Source organism: Nyctereutes procyonoides, unplaced genomic scaffold (genome assembly GCF_905146905.1).
Source record: "Nyctereutes procyonoides isolate TBG_1078 unplaced genomic scaffold, NYPRO_anot_genome, whole genome shotgun sequence".
In the NCBI taxonomy this organism is placed as follows: domain Eukaryota; kingdom Metazoa; phylum Chordata; class Mammalia; order Carnivora; family Canidae; genus Nyctereutes; species Nyctereutes procyonoides.
This window is the reverse complement of record NW_026575024.1, coordinates 39,590,092-39,611,165: the sequence shown is the minus strand read 5'-3', so window position 1 is coordinate 39,611,165 and position 21,074 is coordinate 39,590,092. Positions and strand designations below refer to the sequence as shown.

The 21,074-nt window shown below is 36.2% G+C and overlaps 1 protein-coding gene across 1 annotated transcript in view; it reads right to left on the bottom strand.

Annotated features, from left to right (window-relative positions):
* The window catches only part of MACROD2 (mono-ADP ribosylhydrolase 2), a 1,896,077-nt gene that overhangs the window by 1,560,078 nt on the left and 314,925 nt on the right, over positions 1-21,074 (bottom strand). The gene's annotated exons all lie outside the window — the stretch shown is intronic.

Here is a 21,074-nt window from a genome sequence, read left to right as displayed (position 1 = left end):
AGTGGTTTGGCGCCTGCCTTTGGCCCAGGGCGCGATCCTGGAGACCCAGGATCGAGTCCCACATCGGGCTCCTGGTGCATGGAGCCTGCTTCTCCCTCTGCCTGTGTCTCTGCGCCTCTCTCTCTGTGACTATCATAAATAAATAAAAATTAAAAAAAAATCAAAAAAAAAAATAAAAAAAAAACATATATACAAAAAAACTAGAAGAGAATCAAAACAGTACACTACCAAAATGATTTAAGTAGTAAAGAAGGCATAATAGAGTACATGAAGAACAAAAGAGCTATTACACATACAGAAAACAAAGAGTAAAAATGGCAAAAGATAGGTCTTCCCTATCAGTAGTTCCCATAAATACAAATAATTAACTCTTCAATCAAAGGTCAGAGTTTGGTAGGATAGATTAAAAGAAAAAAACCCTGGGCAGCCCAGGTGGCTCAGTGGTTTAGCGCCGCCTTTGGCCCAGGGCCTGATCCTGGGTACCTGGGATCAAGTCCCACATTGGGCTCCCTGCATGGAGCCTGCTTCTCCCTCTGCCTATGCCTCTCTGCCTCTCTCTCTCTCTCTCTCTCTCTCTCTCTCTCTCTCTGTCTTTCATGATTAAATAAATAAAATCTTTAAAAAAAAAAAGAGCTAAATCTATAAAACTCTTAGAAGAAACTCTGGGAATATATCTTTAGGACTTTGGATTTGGCAAAAGATTGTTAGGTATGACACAAACACCACAAGCAAAGAAAGAAAAAATTAAATATAATTGGATTCCTTCAAAATTAAAAACTTTTATGCATCAAAAGAGTATCAAGAGAGTGAAAAGACAATCCACAAAATGGGACAAAATATTTGCAAGTCAAAAAACAAACAAACAAAAAGGCAAATAATCCAATCATAATGGGCAGTAGTCTTGAGTAGACATTTCTACAGAGATATAAAATGGCAAACAAGCATAAGAAGAGATGCTCAACATCACGAGTCATTAGGGAAATGGAATTCAAAACCACAGTAAGATACCATTTCTCATCCACTAGGATGGGTATAACCAAAAATGTAAAATAATAACTCTTGACAAAGGTGTAGAGAAATTGGAACCATCATACAATGCTGTGGGAATGTAAAACAGTACAATCACTGTGGCTCCTGAAAAAAGGTAAATACAAAAAAAAAAAAAAAAAAAAGAAAGGTAAATACAGAATTATGACAACATGGCAATTCCACTGCTAGGTATATATATCCAAAAGAAATGAAAACTATGTCCACACAGAAATTTATATACTAATGTTTATAAAAGCATTATTCATAATAGCAAAAAAAAAAAGAAGAAACTACCCAAATGTTCACCAACACAAGAGTGAATAAACAAAGTTTGGTGTATATATATATACACACAAAAGAATATTATTCAGCCATAAAACAAACAAAGGGTGATGTACTGATACATGTTAGTATATAAACCTCAAAAACATTATGATAACCAAAAGGAGTCAGACACAGAACATATGATCCCATTTATTTAAAATATCCAGATTGGCAAATCTATAGAAACAGATTGCAGACTGATGGTTGCCAGGAGCTGGGGAAGGTGGGAAAAATGTGGAATAACTATTTAATGGGTATGGGTTTCCTTCTGAAGTGATGAAATGTTCTGCAACTAGATGGAGGTGGTGATTGCACAACATTGTGAACGTACTACATGCCATTAAATTGTTCATTTTAAAAAGATCAATTTTATGACAGTGGCCAGTATGTAGTAAGTTATCATTACTACAGTATATATTTTTGTAGACCACGAGTCACTATTTGGAGCTATGAAAGCTCAGATACTACAGAATGGAATCTTAGGATTTTGTCTTGTGGAAAGGAATTCTATTGGACATTACAGAAGCTAACACCTCAGCCTACTGGGTACATCAATACTGAAGTTATAAACATGACCTTTATTAAGCAGCTAGAAAAGGAAGTGAAATGTGCAGATAAATCAGCAGTGCCAATAAAGGGGCTCTAGAAAATAAACTTGTGCTGGACATGCACAAAGAAAACAAAAGGTTAAGGTGAGCTGTGAACAAAACATAAGAAGGCTAAATGTCAGAAAGATACAATGGGAAGAAGCATGCATTCCTATCTACTGAGCCTTTTTTTCCCTTAGTCACGGTGGTCACTAGATTAGCTATTGGCTCCTTTTTTTGGCATCCTGCTCATAAGTCTTCATAGTTTCTAAACAGCTGCCTAGTCCTCAGACCAATCTGACAAAAATAGTCTGAGAACAGTATCAGGCAGTTAAATTACTCTGTGCATCTTTTTCACCTACAGAAACCGAAATATCTGGTCTTTAGGAAGAACAGGAGAAGTGCTAACAACTCCAGTTTTAAGTATTGAGGGTTTTATCCTTAAGCATCAATCAGTTAGGAGTGAATTTTTAATTCACTAAAGTTTAATTCCATAAAAAAAATATATGAACCATCTATTATGTGTCCAGATCCATGCAAGATTTCAAGACAACAGCTAAGACCTGTTAGCTGAGGAGGGATATACAAAGCCATGACAGTATGTTCTGGTGAAAAAAATAGAGAGATGGTAGAATAGGAATCACAGTTTCCACATCCTTGTGTCATCAGGGAACAATGTACACCCTGACAAATGTAGAGGGCTATAGTTGAGGGTATGATTAAGAAGTAGAATCAAAAGCATCTGAAAAACTTTAGAGGATAGTCTATGGATGGCAAATACTCCATCCCTCCTGGATCAAACATCCCATCTCATCAAACTGGACGTGACCTTGGAATACTTAACTGTCCTCAGAGAGCCACCATGAATAAATCAGTTTTGGCACAAATGTACAAATAGTATAAATTAGAGAGATTATTATTATTGAAAACTGAAAATGTGAATTAAATTTCCCAAATGTCCTCAGTACACTACAGCCCCTGCCAACCAAGGAAGGCCAAAAAGACACGTTTCAGATCTTAGTTCAGTAGCATCCGTCCTGTCCAGGAGATACTTTCCTTTTATTGCTCCCTCAAATCAAAGACTAGAATTAAGTAATAATTGCTAGCCTCTATGGAGTGTGACTATAAACAAAGCACAAAGCTAAACATTTGTATCAAATATAGGCAAAACTACCAAAAGTGATTTCCTAAAAGTAGGTACTTCTAAATGCTTTCCTAAAGAAATGATGCCTGATCACAGTAGTAACTAACAAAAAATGAGGACTTTATAGCTTGCAACTGAATTTGATAACCACAGTAATTCATTTGCTCTTTCCAACAACCCCTTTAGAGTGGTAGGGCAGCCATTAGTAACCCTGGGAGAGATGAAATGACTCACCCGAATTCTTATTTCAAAGAGTGCAAGGTATCAAGCCCTTGCCTAGATTCTGAACATATTAGACTTGACTTCCAGATGTAAAGAAAGTTGAGCAATTTAATAATTTACTGCCTAACCTCCCTTGTAGACATCTGCCTTGCCCCCTTGGTTTCTGCATGTGAACTCTGAAAAAATCTCATGCAGATACTTATATTCTCTTGAGCTAAAACAAAAATTTCCAAGCAATACTGCACAATTAAAATCACCCAATGCAAAATTTCGAAGCAATAGGACTTTTAAAAAAACTCATTTGCAAGGCAATCAGGAGCACAGTGGGTAAGATCTTGGGTTCTGGCTCAAGCCAGTCAGTCTGGATATGAAACCTGATTGCTGGCAGTACGGTGTCACTGTGGACACGTTTTTAACCACTTTGTTCTAGACTGCAAAAGGGGACGATAATTGTATTAACTATCCCATAAAGTGGTTGAGTAAATCAAATGAATTAATGTAAGTAAAGTGCTTAGGAAATGACCTGGAATATAATACATGCTCAGTAAATGAAAGTCATTTTGAGCCAAAAATCTGCTATCTTGTAATTTAGCCGCTAGGGCTAAATAAACATTCTTGAGAAGTTGCATTAATGCTTTCTAAGTCCCAGTATGACATTCAGTCTACTGTTTACTCCTGGGTACTTTGCTATGTCCTCTATGTATTTAACAATACCTACCACTTGTACATAAACTAAATTGTTGTATTTTTCCTCCCTGACACTGATCCATTGCTTCCATATTTCACTCTTTTTTTTTTTTTGCCTCAAACCTGAAATGGTCTTCATTTTCTTCTGAAATTTTTCTAAAAAAATTTTAAAATGAATTTTTTTTCCATTTTACAGGAAGAAATATATTACAGCTGCAAAGATAACTTGAATATTTCAAAGAACTATGCCTGGCATCTTTGAGAATAAGATACATTTAAGTCAGGAGATATGGCTTTGTGTAAGATCAGGGCAAATCCAAAGTTTTTTGGACAAAACAGCCTCTGGCTATTTTCCAAAATCTCAAGAGCGCTACCTTATTTGCAAGTTTATTTGCATGCATCTTATCAATATCAAATGTACTCACATAATTACTGTGTGCATTTCTTGACAGATAAAGAAATTGCTTTCTGTCCAAGTCCATCAGCAGTAAAAGCTAGCAGCAGTTCATCAGTCATTTGCAACCCACAGTTCTAAGGATAACACAGCAAGGACCCCATTTATGGTTTTATGAGTTATATTTAGCAACTGAAGTTTGTCCTGATTAAGCCTACATTTAACCTAGAAATATTTGTGAATAGAAACACTTTTTTTTCTTTTTCTTCCATTCTAGAGGTCACTGCTCCTAGAAATATGACCAAATTGAGAAAGAAGCAGTTAACAAATTTTCATCTTTGACTTCATAAATTTTATACAGAAATTCTATATTAATAGAATACACAATATCTTTATACACTGTAAAAACTGTCAATACTTTCATTTAAAAATTCTTATTATAGTAATGAGTGTTCAACACTGAAAAAAAGGCAGAAAATACAGAAAAGGATTAAAAAGAAATTAAGTCACCCACAATCTGCATTTTATAAAAAGTACTAAGATTGTTTTGATAACACAGACTTTGATGGGCCAGACTGCTGCTGATGGTGGTTGAGAATGCCAAGAACTTATGTTATCTAACAGGTCGGTAGACTGTTATTGTGGAAACTGTATTTTTCAACGATGGCTGCAATAGTATGTCTCAGTTCTCATACTCTTCTTACAATGTGACTTTGATACTCCCCCCATGGAGAGGTGGGTATCTATGTTCCCACCTCTTAAATATGGATGAATTTCTGACTAATTAAAATAACATGAGGTGACTACTAAGGACAAGTTTTTAAAACGTGATGCACTTCCGTCTATGTCTCTTGAGATGCTTACTCTTAGAACCCTACTATCATGCCATGAAGCCTGTGCAGTCCAAGAAGAAGCCAACTTGGGGAAGAAGAGAGGCCTGGGGCACACAGCCCTGGCTGAGCTTTTAGGGGAAGTCAGGAGCAATTTTGTAAGTGAACTATCTTGAAAGTAGATTCCCATACCCCTCAAGTGAGCCACCCCACCTGAAGCCACATGGACAGAGATAAACTCTTAATTATTGAGATTCATGAACAAAATACACTATTGTTTTTATTTTAGGGCACTAAGTTTTGGGGGTGATTTGTTATGAGGCAATAATTAACTACTTAAACTAATAGTAAGAGCTATAATAATTGAAATAATAAGCTTTATTATGGGTAACACTGTTAATAAGGGTTTTAAATGTAATATTGCAGTTAATTCTCACAATAACCCCATGGCATAGAGAATACTATTACTTCCAGTTTACATGCAGTGATATTCATGCATGCACACATACATTAAATAATGCATCCGCAAATTAACTCAGCTAGGACAAGTCACAGAAATGGGCTATGAACTAGAGGACAGGCTACAAAGTCAATGCCCTCAACCACAACACTGAGCAATCCAAAATATATTTCACTTAATTGAGATCCAATAGTTGTTGTTTTTTTTTTTAATTGTTGTTTTTTGTATTTTTGTATGGGAGTTCAATTTGCCAAAATAGAGTATAACACCCAGTACTCATCCTGTCAAGTGCTCCACTCCAACAGTTGTTTCTGAGATGCAGCTGAGTCAGTATCCTCTGCCTCAGGCCCTCCTTAGCCACATTCCTTTCTTCCTAATGAAAAAGACACACAACTAGATGGACTACTTCCTCCTCAACACTGATCAGAGATTTTATTGTCATAGAAAAATTCTCTCCAACCCCAGTCATTCTAAGGCTAGCATGGAAAATAGCTAATCTTTACCAAAGTTTTTTTTTTTTAATAAAACTTTGATATTGAAAAAAAAATACATATTTACTGTAAAAAAAAAACCTGTAAAGCTCAAATACATATAATAAAAAGGCCTCATAAAGGTACTCAGAGATAACCATTTTAGCATTTTGATATATTTCCTTCCTTTCTTTTCCTATTTCTATTTTGTTTTTAATATCACTGAAATATATAGACATTTTTATATCCAGGTTTCCTCACAATCATATTATCAGCTTTTTCCTGTGAAACCTCTGAAAATATTTTTAAATGATTGCAAAAGGATCATCTCCATAGGTATAGCATGATTCACATTTTATTGATGATCAACTGGTTGATTCTGTTTTGTTTCCTCTTATAAGTAATTCTGCAATAAATATCTTTCTTACAATCTCCTTAAGACAACTTCCTAGAGGGACGCATGGGTGTCTCAGTCTGTTAAGGGGACTCTTGATTTCGGCTCAGGTCATAATATCTCAGGGTCCTGGAATCAAATCCTGTGTCTGGTTCTGTGCTCAGAAAGGAATCTGTTTCTCCCTCTACCACTCCCCCAACTCATACTCTTACTCTCTCTCTTTCTCTCTCTCACTTTCAAATAAATAAACAAAATCTTAAAAAATAGCTTCCTAGTGCAGAAATCACTGAGTTAAAAATATATGGATCATTAAGGTCCTTGACACATGTTTCTGGAAAGTTACCATGTGACACTCCCAGTCACAGAATTATACCTCACTGTCCCACACTACTTACCATTTAAAACATTATTCTGTAACGTGATAGGTAATGAATAGTATCTTTTACTTTAACTTTCATTTCATTGATTACATGCATAGAATATTCAAAATGATCTTAAGTAAGAGAACACAGTAATTGATATTACATATTCTAAGACAAAATACTAACATAATAGCAGCTACTTTTTATTTAGCACCATCTTAATTCTTGGCATTTATTAGGTCCTATATAAACATTTAATCTGACATGACAACACTAAAAATTGTTTAATTTTTTTAAAGCACGGTTCAAGAAGCTGAGATTTAGATTAACTCACTAGGTTAAAGTTACAGAGTGTCCATGCTGGGAATCCAAATCCAGATCTGCCTGACACCAAAACTCACGCTCTTTCTACAATTTTACATTACCCATTGGGCTAATGGATGATTGCAGTAGATGCGTAATAAAAATTATAGATAATTCTAATTATTTTTACTTTAAATAAACATAGATTTCTATGGGAACAGAACGGTCTTCCAAATCACATTTTCCCAAGGACAATGAAATAAATGTTCTAATTTTTGACACATGGCTACAAGGTAAGGAAATTTAGAATTAAAAATTATTGTTCATATATAGCAATAGTTCACAAATTTGGTTTCAGGACTCCTTTATATTCTTAAAAAACTATTAAGTTCTCCGAAGAGCTTTTGATTTATGTGAATTACATTTCTCAATGTTTAATATGTTAGAAATTAAAATAAAGCTTTAATTTATAAATTAACTTTAAAATAACAATACTCCAATACACACCTGCATAAAAAAGTATTTTGGGGGGAAATAAACTATTTTTCAGACAAATTACAGATTTATTCAGAAGATAGCATAATTGTTTTACATCTCTGCAAATAATCCCACTTACAATTACATCAAAAAAGTATAAAATACCTAGGAATAAATTTAACCGAGGAAGTGAAAGACCTGTACACTGAAAACTACATGATACTGATGAAAGAAAGTAAAGAAGAAACAAATAAATGGAAAGATTGTGGAGGCCTAGAAAAATTAAGGCCATCCCACCTAAAGTTTAGCATTAGCACAAGTACAGCCATCTTAGGCCCCTGTGAATAAGAGCTGAACTTTACAGGAAAAATGCAGAATGTCCTCTGCAGGGAATCCGATATCAGAAAGACAACAGAGCTCAGAATTGCCCTTGGTAGAGAATCCCATATCAGAAAGACAACAGAGCCCACGCCTGTGGTACAAAGTCCCATATTAGAATGAGAACAGAGCTCAATGCCCTTGAAAGCCCCACATCAGAATGTAAACAGAACTTGAGAAATTCCTCCACCCCTTCTGAAAATCCCCTAGACCAGCTGTAACCCACTTCGGGGTCTAAATCCCTGCTCTGCTGTTTCGGGTATACTTGGACCCAAGCTTGAGCTTGCTAATAAACCCTCGTGCGCTTGCATTGGTGTCGGCTCCTTGGTGTTTTCTCAGATTCGCAATCTTGGGCACAACAAAGATATTTCATGCTCATGGATTAGAAGAACTAATATTGTTAAAATGTCCATATTAGCCACAGCAATCTATAGAGTCAATGCAACCCTATCATAATTCCAATGGCATTTTTCACAAAAAGAATAAACAATCCTGATGAACTCAAAAGATCCCAAATAGCCAAAGCATTCTTAAGAAAGAACAACAAAGCTGGAGGCATCACACTCCCTGATTTCAAACTATATTACAAAGCTCTCATAATCAAAACAATATAGTATTGGAATTAAAAACAGACATATAGATCAACAGAACAGAACAGATAACCCAGAAATAAACCATGCAAATATGTTCACTTACTTTATGACAAAGAAAGCAAAAACATACAATGGAGAAATAACAGTCTCTTTAATATACAAAAGACTGAAACTGGACCACTATTTTATACCATACATAAAAGTTAACTCAAAATGGATTAAAGACTTCACTATAAGCCCAGAAACCACAAAATTCCTAGGAGAAAACAAGGACAGTAAGCTCCTTGACATCACACTTGGTGATATTTTTTTGGATCTGACTTCAAAGGCAATGGCAACAAAAGCAAAAATAAACAAATGAGATTACATTGAACTAAAAGCTCCACACAGTGAAGGCAGGCATCAACAAAATAAAAAGGCAACCTACTGAATGGGAGAAGATATTTGCAAATCATATATTCAGTAAGGAGTAATATCCAAAATATATAAATAACAACAAAAAACTCCAAACAATCCAATTGAAAATGGACGGAAAACCTGAGGAGACATTTTTCCAAAGAAGACATACAAACAGCAAACAGGCACATGAAAAGATGCTCGGTCATGAATCATCAGATCATTGCAAATTAAAGCCAGAGTGAGAGATCATCTTACACCTGTCAGAATGGCTGTTACCAAAAAAGACAAGAAATTCTAAATGTTGGCAAGAATTTAGAGAAAAAGGAACCCTTGTGCACTGTTAGTGGGAATGTAAATTGGTGTATCCACTATGGAAACTGGTGTAGCCACTAAGGAAATTGATGTATCCACTATGGAAAACAGTCTAGAGGTTCTCAAAAACCCTTGTGCACTTCTCAGAAACCCTTGTGTACTGTTGGTTCAGAATGTAAATTGGTGTATCCACTATGGAAAGCAGTATAGGGACGCCTGGGTGGTTGAGCGGTTGATCGTCTGTCTTTGACTCAGGGCATGATCCTGGGGTCCTGGAGTCCAGTCCCACATCGGGCTCCCTGTATGGGAACTTCTCCCTGCTTCTCCCTCTGCCTGTGTCTCTACCTCTACCTCTCTCTCTCTCTCTCATGAATAAATAAATAAGGTCTTAAAAATAAAAATAAAAATAAAGGAAAACAGTAGAGAGGTTCTCAAAAAAATAAAAATAGAACTACCTTATGACCCAGCAATTCCACTTCTGAGTATTTATGCAAGGAAAATGAAAACACTAATTCATAAAGTTATATGCACTCTTATGTTCATTGCAGCATTTTTCACAATAGCTATGATATTGGAAATAACTGACATATCTATCAATGGATGAATAAATAAAAAAGATGAAGTATACATATCCATACACATACACACACTGGAATATCATTCAGCCATAAAAAATAATTTTGCCATTTGACAGAATGGATAGACCTTGAGGATATTATGCAAAGTGATTAAGTCGAACACAGAAAGATGATTTCAGGGATCCCTGGGTGGCGCAGCGGTTTGGCGCCTGCCTTTGGCCCAGGGCGCGATCCTGGAGACCCGGGATCGAATCCCACGTCGGGCTCCCGGTGCATGGAGCCTGTTTCTCCCTCTGCCTGTGTCTCTGCCTCTCTCTCTCTCACTGTGTGCCTATCATAAATAAATTAAAAAAAAATTAAAAAAAAAAAGAAAGATGATTTCACTCATACGTGGAATCTGAAAAACAAAACAAACAAAACTCACAGATGCAGAGAACAAATACATGGCTGCCAGTGGGCAGAGGGCTTATGGGTGAGTGAAATGGGAGAAGGAAATCATGAGGTACAAACTTCCGGTCTCCAAACACATAAGTCATGGGGATATAATGTACAAAATGGTGATGACAGTCAATAATATTATGGTATATATTACAAAACTTTATATGGTGAAAGGGGGAAACCAGACTTATTGTGGTGATCATTTTGCCCTGATACAAATATTGAATCATCATGTTGTACACTCAAATATAATGTTGTATGTCAATTATACCTCAATTTTAAAAAGAAATATATGCAGAGATTAAATGGCTCTGGCCATAGTTTTGTCTGCATGTGATTCCTTGTAACCCTGAGGACAGCAAGCCATTGAATCACTGAATTAACTAAAACTAGAGCAGATTCTACCTCTAGACCACTTGTTAGGTGAGACATTTCTTTAAGTCACTTTGAACTCCATTGTCTATTATCTCCAGCTCAAAGCACTCTAACAAAGAGGAGAATTCTGCAATATCTAATATAGTTATCTATACCTATAGTCATCTCCTAAGACCCACAAATTCTACTTCTAAGTATATAAGCCAGAGAAGCTCACCCATGTGGAGTAGGAGATATGGAAAAGAATGTTCTTTGTAGTTTTGTTGATACAGGGATACAACTTACTATGAAGCAACAAGCTAAAAGAAGCCTAAGTCAGTGACTGTGTAGGGGGCCATGTCCACCCTGAGCTACTTGGCTGGGCTTTTATACAAGCGAGAAACCACTGTCTACATTGTTTAAGCCTTTCTTACTTTAAGATTTTGGTACCTCACAGCTGACCCTAACTTAAATTAAATAAAAATAAAAACACAGGCTGAAAACAAACCCCCAAATTCACGACAGTGGATGCCTATGGGGAAGGAAAGAGGTAACTAACTGGATGAAAGAGGAAATGAAGAATATTTCAATTTTATTATACTTTTACATTCTACTTTTAATTATGAATCGAAAGTAATAGTAAATTAATTAAAATAAATGTTAACCTTTGTTAATTCTAGGTGGTGCATACTCTACTGTTGTGTTACTCTCTGTACTTCCCTATATTTAACTTCTCAAAACAAATGGATAACATAAACGAAGGTTTACCAAAAAGGGTGGAAAGGCAGAAGGTGGGGTGGAAGGAGGAGGATAGGAATGAAAAGAAAATATTCTTTGCCCCAAAGAAAAAGAACATGGGCTCCTTCTGTGTTTACAAATTAAAACAGTATCAAGATCCAATTTATATCCTTAAATTGAAGATTAACATTACTCAATGTTGTTGATATTGCAAAGATTAGAACACATCTTTCCTGGAGGGTAATCTTGTAATTATAGCAAATTCAACAAAAGATTGTCAGCTCTATAAACCACTAATTTTACCTCAAAGAAGTTATCTTAAATTTTGATGAGCACAAAGATTTAGTCAGAAGCATTTTCATGGTAAGTTTGCTTATAGTCTTGAAAAGTTGAAAACCACACAAATGGCCAGCAAGACAGACTAGTTACATTCATTACTACCTGTGCAAACAATACAACATTCTGCTTCCATTATAACTGATGATACCCAGGTATATTTGATAAGGCAGATATAAGTTCACAATTTTCTTAAGTGGAAAAAAGTTATAAAGCATGTAAGTTATAAAACAATAAGAACAGTATATTCCTAATTTTATTTTTTCATATAGATATGTTGTAAAAGTCTGACTGGCTTTATGCCACCCAGTGTTGATACTGGGAATTCACAATATTTTTATTTTCTTCTTATGATCATTATTTTCGAATTTTCCACAACAAACAAATGACTAAATAGTGTCCTTTAATGGCAATAGGTAAACTATAAAGGGAATTGCAACAGTTGATTGCAACCAGTCTGATGGAAATAAACAATACTGGTCAAATTCATTTCTTATCATTACAAAATGCATAAGTGGCTCATAATAGCATAGTTTTCTGAGTCATTCGGTCTCCTCTCTTAAACAGTATCAATTTACTTTTAAAATAGTAATAAGCATCCCATATTAGAGATACTGAGGGAAAAAATACAATTGGTACATATTTCATCAAAATCAATTCTTAGGACTAATAGGACAATCAGTGGTTTTCCTTAACCAATGGGCAAACAAACTTTGTTTACTAACTTAGGATATTGTTCATAAATGAAACTCAAAAAAGGGAATGAGGTTCAGAAAAGCCAAGTGTAAACAGAAATGCATGGTAGGATTTTGGCTCACTATATGATAAATGACACATCCTAAACTGGTATAACTTTTTTCAATATTTTCTTTCATGTTCATGTATGTTCTGATACAAATTATAATGAACTCTTAATATTATAGTATTTCTATTCCATATCTAAGACCTATATATTTGTTCTGGTTTCATATTTTGAGTAACTCTGTTTCTTCTCCATCATTACAATGTTAGATTGGATGTGAATCTGGATACAAACCAGAAGCCTCTGAAAGCTGCCCCATATTCCTAATGGACATGTGGGTGATCTGACTGTGACATGTGGCCTCATACACACATCTCTCTTTAATGGTCATGGCTTAGTTGGGCTATTCTAGCCTTCTCAGCAAGTGTCTGCTTTCAACCTCCTAAAGCAGATGATTTCCTTGCCACATCGAGAAGACCCTTCCTCAGTCAAGGGATTACAATCCTGAATGCAGAATAATGACTATGGATTCTCATGGACTTTCCTATAAACTTAGAACTGGCAGCTTTGGGAAAGCCTCAACTTTCTTCCCTGGAGGAGCCTCAGAAGGGAATGAGGAGAGTCAGGTCATATTCCTTATACCATAATTAGTAACATCTCTATATTTGAATATTCTTTCCCCTCATCTGCAATCAAATGTTACCATCTCAGTCTATGCTAAGCTTTCCACCACTCTTTTCAAACTATCACCATTATAGAAATAATTACATTGATACTATTTGTGGAGGCTGAGAAAAATCAAGGCCAGTCCACCTCAAGTTGAGCATTAGGACAAGTACAGCCATCTTAGGCCCCTGTGAATAAGAGCTGAACTTTATGGGAAAAACTGCAGAATGTCCTCAATGTCCTTGGCAGGTAATCCCATATCAGAAAGACAACAGAGCCCACCCGCCGCCCGTGGTAGAAAGTCCCATATTAGAATGAGAACAGAGCTCAATGCCCTTGAAAGCCCCACATCAGAATGTAAACAGAACTTGAGAAATTCCTCCACCCCTTCTGAAAATCCCCTAGACCAGCCTATAAAAACATCAGCTGTAACCTACTTCGGGGTCCAAGTCCCTGCTCCGCTGTGTCGGGTATACTTGGACCCAAGCTCAAGCTTGCAAATAAACCCTCCTGTGCTTGCATCGGTGTCGGCTCCTTGGTGGTTTCTTGGATTCACAATCTTGGGCACAACACTATTATTTTGCTCAAATCTCTGAACTTCTTTCTTCTTCTTCATTGGCCTCTATAATTCAGTAATCTCTTCTATTCTTCCCCAAAATTCAGTACAAGGATGGGTGAGGGCAACATGCCTTATGAATATTCTTAATTTCCTCTGTCTTCCTTACTTGCACTTACCACCACAGTAACTGGTGGAGTTCAAAATCTACCTTCTATGGCTCTATCTGCTTCAAATTATCATAATGCTGCTATCTCAGTGGCTCGGATTCTCTCCTTAATATCTCTTCAAAAGCTTTCCCTGCTTAGTTGCTATCAGTTTCATTTCTAATATAGTTGTGTAGCCCAGAGTGTATTGTTTAAATTTCTCCTGACTTTCCAACCAGAGACTAAGAAGGGGTTTCTTTGCTGTTTCTTTGGGATTGCCTAGGAACCTGTATCTAGCTGTATCTGTCATGAAATGGATTTGGTTTACCTTCCTCTATGTGAGTGGATAGAGCAACGTTAGGAGATTGGTTATGAGATCTTTGGAAAACAGAGAATGAGTCATAATGACCAGACTGATGGTACATATCTTACCAACCAATAAACATTTGTTGAAAAGCAGTAGGAAGACACTAGGCAAATTAGACATCGAGCTTTGAAGGGCCTCCTTAGAAAGCCTATTCTACCTTCTCATTCTCACCCCTTTTGTTCTGAGTGTTTACTGAATACCAAGAGCTTCCTTAGGCGATCTCACCACTCATTCCGCCTAACCAGCTGATGCGGAGACTTAGTTGGAAATAAAGCCAATTTAAACAAAACAAAGAGGATGCTGGTGAGTTGAATCAAGTGCAACAAAAACTGCAAGCCTTCTAAGCCTGAATAGCATCTGCTTTTCTTAGAACCAGAGAGACCACCTTAATACCATCTTCAGAGTGCCCCAAACAAGCTTCTGCTTTGGGGGCTGCTAGGCAATTAGTAGATATCAGCTGGTATTAGAATGGAGATGGTCATATTGTTTTGTTAGTCAGGAAGACAGGATATACTGTTTAATGTTTAGTCAAGAAGATAGGATATAGATATGATATAAAAAATTCCTTATAATTAACACATAATAATTTCTTTCTACATTTCTAATATTTCCACTTTCTATCAGGAAGCTATTTGTACTTTCTGTTAGAAAACTATTCTGTAAGCACTGAAGACACGCAAGATATTTTCTGTAACCACTTCCATGATAAGATAGGAAGATTTGCTCACAAGGAACAAATAATAACAGTGCCAACAACAATAATGATGATGTTGATAACTTCACTTACAGTGTATAACATATGGGTAAAACTTTTAATTTTTACAGTGCTTAAAACTGTACATAAAGTGAAAGTCAAACAAATGTTTTAAAAATATATAAATTTTACTTTCAAAAAAAGTTTGGCTATTGAAAAACCAGTATTAAGCTAGCATTTTTCATATAAAACTTGTCATTTATATTTATTTCACTTGTCCTTTCCTCTTTTTTAGTCAGCCAACAAGCTTTGCTCTTTGTCAGTAAGATATGATCTGATAAGCTTATTTCTGGCTTGCCCTGGGGAAAAAGGGGAGGGCAGAATTAACACAGGGGCACTTGAGAAGTGACAAGTCTGTTCCCTGGGCTACTGAGGAAAACAAAGTGGGACTGCTTGGGAAGGGAGTTAGCTCCATATCGCCTCTATGTAAACATGGCAATTAAACTACCAAAAAGCTTCTCAGCTTTCTTCCAAACAAAAATGACTGACTTTAAAAAGTGATGCTTCTTAAAATACTTTTTAATTCTACCTTTGTTTTTTAAAAACAACTTATTAAGAATAAAAACTCGCTAAAGTATAAGTAATTTGGGGTAATATATATAGACCTTAATAAGACTTGTCAAATCTAGATTTTAATTTTTAAACTCATGTGAAACTAGGAAAGCATCTGTAAGTTTGCAGCACTAATATATTTTAAATGTCAAAAAGAATAAAACCTAACTAATGAAAGAATTATAAAACATTTTAAATTCCCTAAATTTAAGGTTAATCACTTATAGTTCAAAGGAAGTGAAGCAGAGGAAACTACAGACATGGATTCATCTTTATTTGTCAAGAATCATGCTCTAAAAATTTAAATAGATTAATTTCTAGAAAATCTCCAAATGGTAAACATGACTCAATCGTAACTTTTTCTTTGAGAGGATAGATGATATCGTAAAACATTCACTTAGTCCAAACCTAATCAATTGAGAATACTTTATCCTTTAAAAATTTTGCAAATAATCAATTCATACCAGTTCCCAAGTGAAAAGAAATACTAACCACAGTAAATCTGTTTCTCCGAAATGGTCCAACGAGATACAGTTTCTATAGTCATGTATAAAATAGATATAACATAAAACAGTCTTTGATTCTACTTTAACCATGTTCTTTCAACACCAAACAAGTTTATGTACCTAAGTAATCTAGACTGCAGGGAAACAGCAATCCTTTAAAAAGATAATCCCAAACAGAAAGAGAACTACAGTATTGGTTTCCAGAAATAAGAAAAATCTAGCAATAATTTCAGGAAATCTTCCTTTCAGAAGGTCTATTTGTATACCCAAAATTAGCACCAATACTCCAGAAATAGTGAAATAATAAGATGGTTTGCAAGTGATGACAGCTTTGGTCAAGACTAAATAGCAAGAGCCAGCTATTAAAGACAGTCACATGGCTCCAGGACAATGCCTTATATGATGCACCCATCTCAATAATTAGACATACACTGATTTGCCCTTATTAATTGTTAGTCATCCATCCAAAACTATGTTTTACACTAATAATTTCCAAGGAAAAGGAATTTGTCCTTTGGTTGAAATTAAGTCTCAGAACCAGCCTTAGATACTGTTATCTCAAGGTCTCAGCATCCAGGACAGTAGGCAGAAGCATTTCTCAAATTGTTTCATTCCCGAAGATAAACTGTTAAAACACATAGCTCAATTTAACATTAATGGATCGTGTCTTTTAAATGGATCATGGCCTCACTCATCACCATGAAGATTAAAAGCAACTATCCAAGGTTTTAGCTCTGTCTTGGTAAGTGCTTTCTCAGATTTAGTAATGAACTATTATAAGCACCACTTCATTGAAGTCCACAATAGCTAAATGGGGGTCCCCTATCTTCACCCTCATAAATGAGAGAAGTAGGGCTCAAAGAACTGAACTACTTTTCCCAGGGCCACACATAAAGCACCAGAGGGAGAATTCACTCACTCTGCTTAACTCAAGTCTCACCTTTCTCCAGGGTCCACTTATAAAATCTCTTTTTTGCATTTTATTTTTTTTCTTTTTTGCATTTTAAAACAAAGAGAGAAAGATGACAGGACATTGGGAGCACGAAGGGGTCAAGGGGATGCCTATATAATTGGGTGCTGTGCAGTGCACCATTTACATCGTCATATGGGAAAGCACTGAATATGGAAGAAAGTAGGAATCCACTGATTTTCAGTTTTGCCAGCTGCTTCACTCCATCACTTTTGGCTAAGTGCTAACCTGTTCTGAACCCCAGTTCTCCTCTTCTTTCCCCAGAGGCCAAAGACGTGCTTTTTTTTTCTCAGGTGGTTGCTGTTGTTGCTGTTTTAAATCCCCTTTCTCCCAGCCCCTGAAGTATTTCCCCAACTCAAGGTAGGGGGAAAGAAGGGTGTTCCAGAGGGTAGGCAGACAAGCAGTCAGGCAGGGAAATAACCACTCTGACTTTGCTTTGATTTCTGTTTCAAGTCCTGTAATGACAGATCCCACTCCAGCACAGTATGTTTTGGAAATACACTTAAAAGGGATATGTGATTGTTTTTAGGTACATTTTAAGTGTTGACTAATAAAAGGTACATTTTAAGTGTTGACTAATAAAAGGCAAATATCAGAAGAACAGTTTAATATAGCATTTTTAAATTTTTAATATTCTAAGACATCTGTGACCTGCTAAAATCTAATTATTTCTCCAATACCCTTTGGAATTGTTCAGAAAGATGTGGTACAGTTTCTAACTGGTGCATTAAGCATCTGGCCTGACTTCACAGAATTACAGATAGTTGAATGTGCACTCTCTATTTTATTAATATCCCATAGGCTCATGTTAAGATGTAGTACTGATATGCCCTGACATGCATCACTACCTGTTGACAGAAAAAAACTGGGCTAGACTTGAGAGGGTCTACAAATAGAAAATCTTTTAAAGATGTTTTGGCAATTTAAACAGAAACTCTGGCTAAAAAAGAAAGAAAGAAAGAAAGAGAAAGAAAGAAAGAAAGAAAGAAAGCTTCAAGTTTATAAATTTATAAAACATGCCCAAGTTTCAGCATGCCAAGTCTTCTGAACATGAAATAATCTCCAGCATCTGCCCCTTCCTTCTCAAACTGATAGTGTCCAATCTTCCTCTGAGCCATACCCTGGTCTCCATTCTCAGCCATGTGTATGAGGAGAGTGGACCCTACTTACAGCTATTATAGAGGCCTTAAGCTTACCAACATATCCCCCACCTTCTGGTAATAGGTTCAGGAATGAGAGAAGTTAAATCAGAGGGTTATGTGCAGGACCTTCTGGAGGTGACCTCTCTTCCCTAGAACACTGTAATATGGTAATGTGATATGTGGAACTGTTATTGCCTAAGGGAAAAGCCCAGAGCTGCCAAAGGTCCACTGCAAATAGCCTAAGGAGGCTGCCAACACTGAAAAAGGCAGAACGCTATGAGCCAGAGAGAAACTGTAATTTTGTCTACACATTTTAAGCCACTGTATCAAGCTTTACCTGAAGCCAGACCATACCTTTGAACATTTCAGTTATATGAACCAATAGATTCCAATTGTTAGTTAACAGGAAGGTTTGGACTTTCAATCACTTGCAACCCAAAGATTCTCAACTATGAGAGCTGAAGGTGTTTATTTTCTTTAAATATTTTTATTTATTCATTTGACAGAGAGAGAGAGAGCACAACCAAGGGGAGCAGCAGGCAGAGGCAGAGGGAGAAGCGGGCCCCCCACTGAGCAGGAAGCCCTGCTGCCAAAGGCAGATGCTTAACCTACTGAACCACCAAGGTGCCCCAGCCCAAGGCATTTAATACATCAAAAGCCTGAGCTGTTTTTTTTTTTTTTGCTGGTTTGTTTTTTATCCAAATTTGAAGACTTAATTCCCATTAATAATGCTGAGTAGAAGAAAAATAATGAAGAATGTTTCTTTCTAAGGCTTAAAAGAACTTTAATACATTCTAAATTAAATCACAAATAGTGTAGTTGGAGGTGATTTGGTGGATCACATACTCCTACTAGCTTCTTTTATAGGGATGTTCAATGCATTTTCACATAATGAATGAATGAATGAGTAAGTGAATGAGGTACCTTAAGTCTAGGCAGGTTAAAATTCCTGAATTAAACGGTTCCATGGAATAATTATGTATTGCAGTCATATCTAGCTGGGGGTTGTTTATACTAAAAAAGATTGGATTTGTTGTTGTTGTTTTCACTTGGATACACAAGTAAATGGCAAAGCCTGGGAAACCTGATTCCAAATCCAATCTCCCCTGTTTTCCACTAGGGAACATCTCATATCCTCTTACAAAAACAGAAAAACACAAAGTTCTTTGATATGACCAGTTTAGAATTTTAAAACTAGGGTATGCTACTGGTTACTGGTTAGAATCAGCCCCTCCTTTCCTATCAAAGGGCATCAGGCTGAAAACTGCCTGCCTGCCTTTCCCTCAAACCAGGACAGCCATTCCTTTATTACAGCTAATCTCCTTTAGGTAACAAAGAAGGAAAGCAGTCTGCAGTAACTCAGGGTAACTCTTAATCTTTCCAGAGGTGGTACATAAGTTCACCTCCAACTGGCAGAACTTTAGGCAGCTGATAAAAGCAGGAAATTAAAAAACAAAAGCAAAAAAACAAACACACACAGGGAAGCAGGAAGAGTATATTTTTGGACACGGTAGGATGATAGAGGCTACCTTAAGAGTTTGCCTCCAAAGTCAGTGTCTCTAGTACATATCATACTTTTCACAATCTCCTACCGTCTTTTACATTTTAATCCGTATCTTAAAAAAAAAAAGTACATAATTGGCATTTGCTGCCTTTACTTGCCATGTGCTGAAACCGAAGGCCAGAGCACATAATATGAAGTCATATAACAAATGGCAGCCGAGGGAATGGAAACCTCAGAACTCCTAACTCCCAGGCCAGTACATGATCTGTTAGCTACCTATAACCAAAAATTGTCCATTCATCTTTCTTTTCAGTTTAAGCTCTGCCTGGATGGAAACACAACTGATTAAATATGGATATAAGCCCACAGTAATTTGGCCAGGCAAAAAGTCCTTGTTAAACATAACCAATTCCCATCTGAAAATAGCCTCTAGAAGGAATTATTTCATAAAATAATTTAATTCATGTATTTGGTTTGCAGTAACAGAAAAAATTCACCATTTACTGAGAGATTGTTATTCCCACCTCCCTCTCCTCCAAAAAGTCAGCAGTTGAATCTCAGTTTAGGTTGTGCTATCTATCATTTATGAGAAACTGGCTTATCAACAGACATTAGAATTCTAAAACTCCTGGATTTAATGGGTCTGCCCTCCGTGGCCAACAAAAGTGCAATCACAGAACAATAGGGGTCAATATAACCTCTTATCAGGGGTTCACCCTCTACCTTGATATCACCCATTCTTGGAGGGAACTCAGAAGGTCAAACTGCTATCAAAGAAGCACATAAATAGATAAACTAAATGAAGCTAATGAAGAGACCATAATCAAATACTCCTGGGAAGGACAATTAGCTGGCCTTCTTCAGAAACAAACATTTATAGAAACTTTTTTAAAAGCATAAAGGACAATGCTGTGAACCTCTAAAACTAAAGCAAATAATATTAGTTTAAGGAAATTGCCCTCCAGGTAAATATAAAAACGAAATTCCCCCCAGCAACATTAAAAAATGAAATGAATTTAATAGAAATCTATGAGCCCAAAGCAATTGCTGATCAAATACAGATCAGTCTATGAAAATCATAGTTGAATATTAAAGTCTACCATTCTACTAATTAGACATAGATATTTATGCCTGTCTTATAATTGTCCAGTGTTTATTCATGTATCAAAATTAAAATAAAATTATTTTAATAAAAGCAAAACCTCCCATGAAAGCTTTTTTTCTTAATATGTTTAAAGATTTAATTCTTTTATTAATTCATGAGAGACACAGGGAAAGAGAGAGAGAGAGAGAGAGAGAGAAGCAGAGACACAGGCAGAGGGAGAAGCAGGCTCCATGCAGGAAGCCCAATGTGGGACTT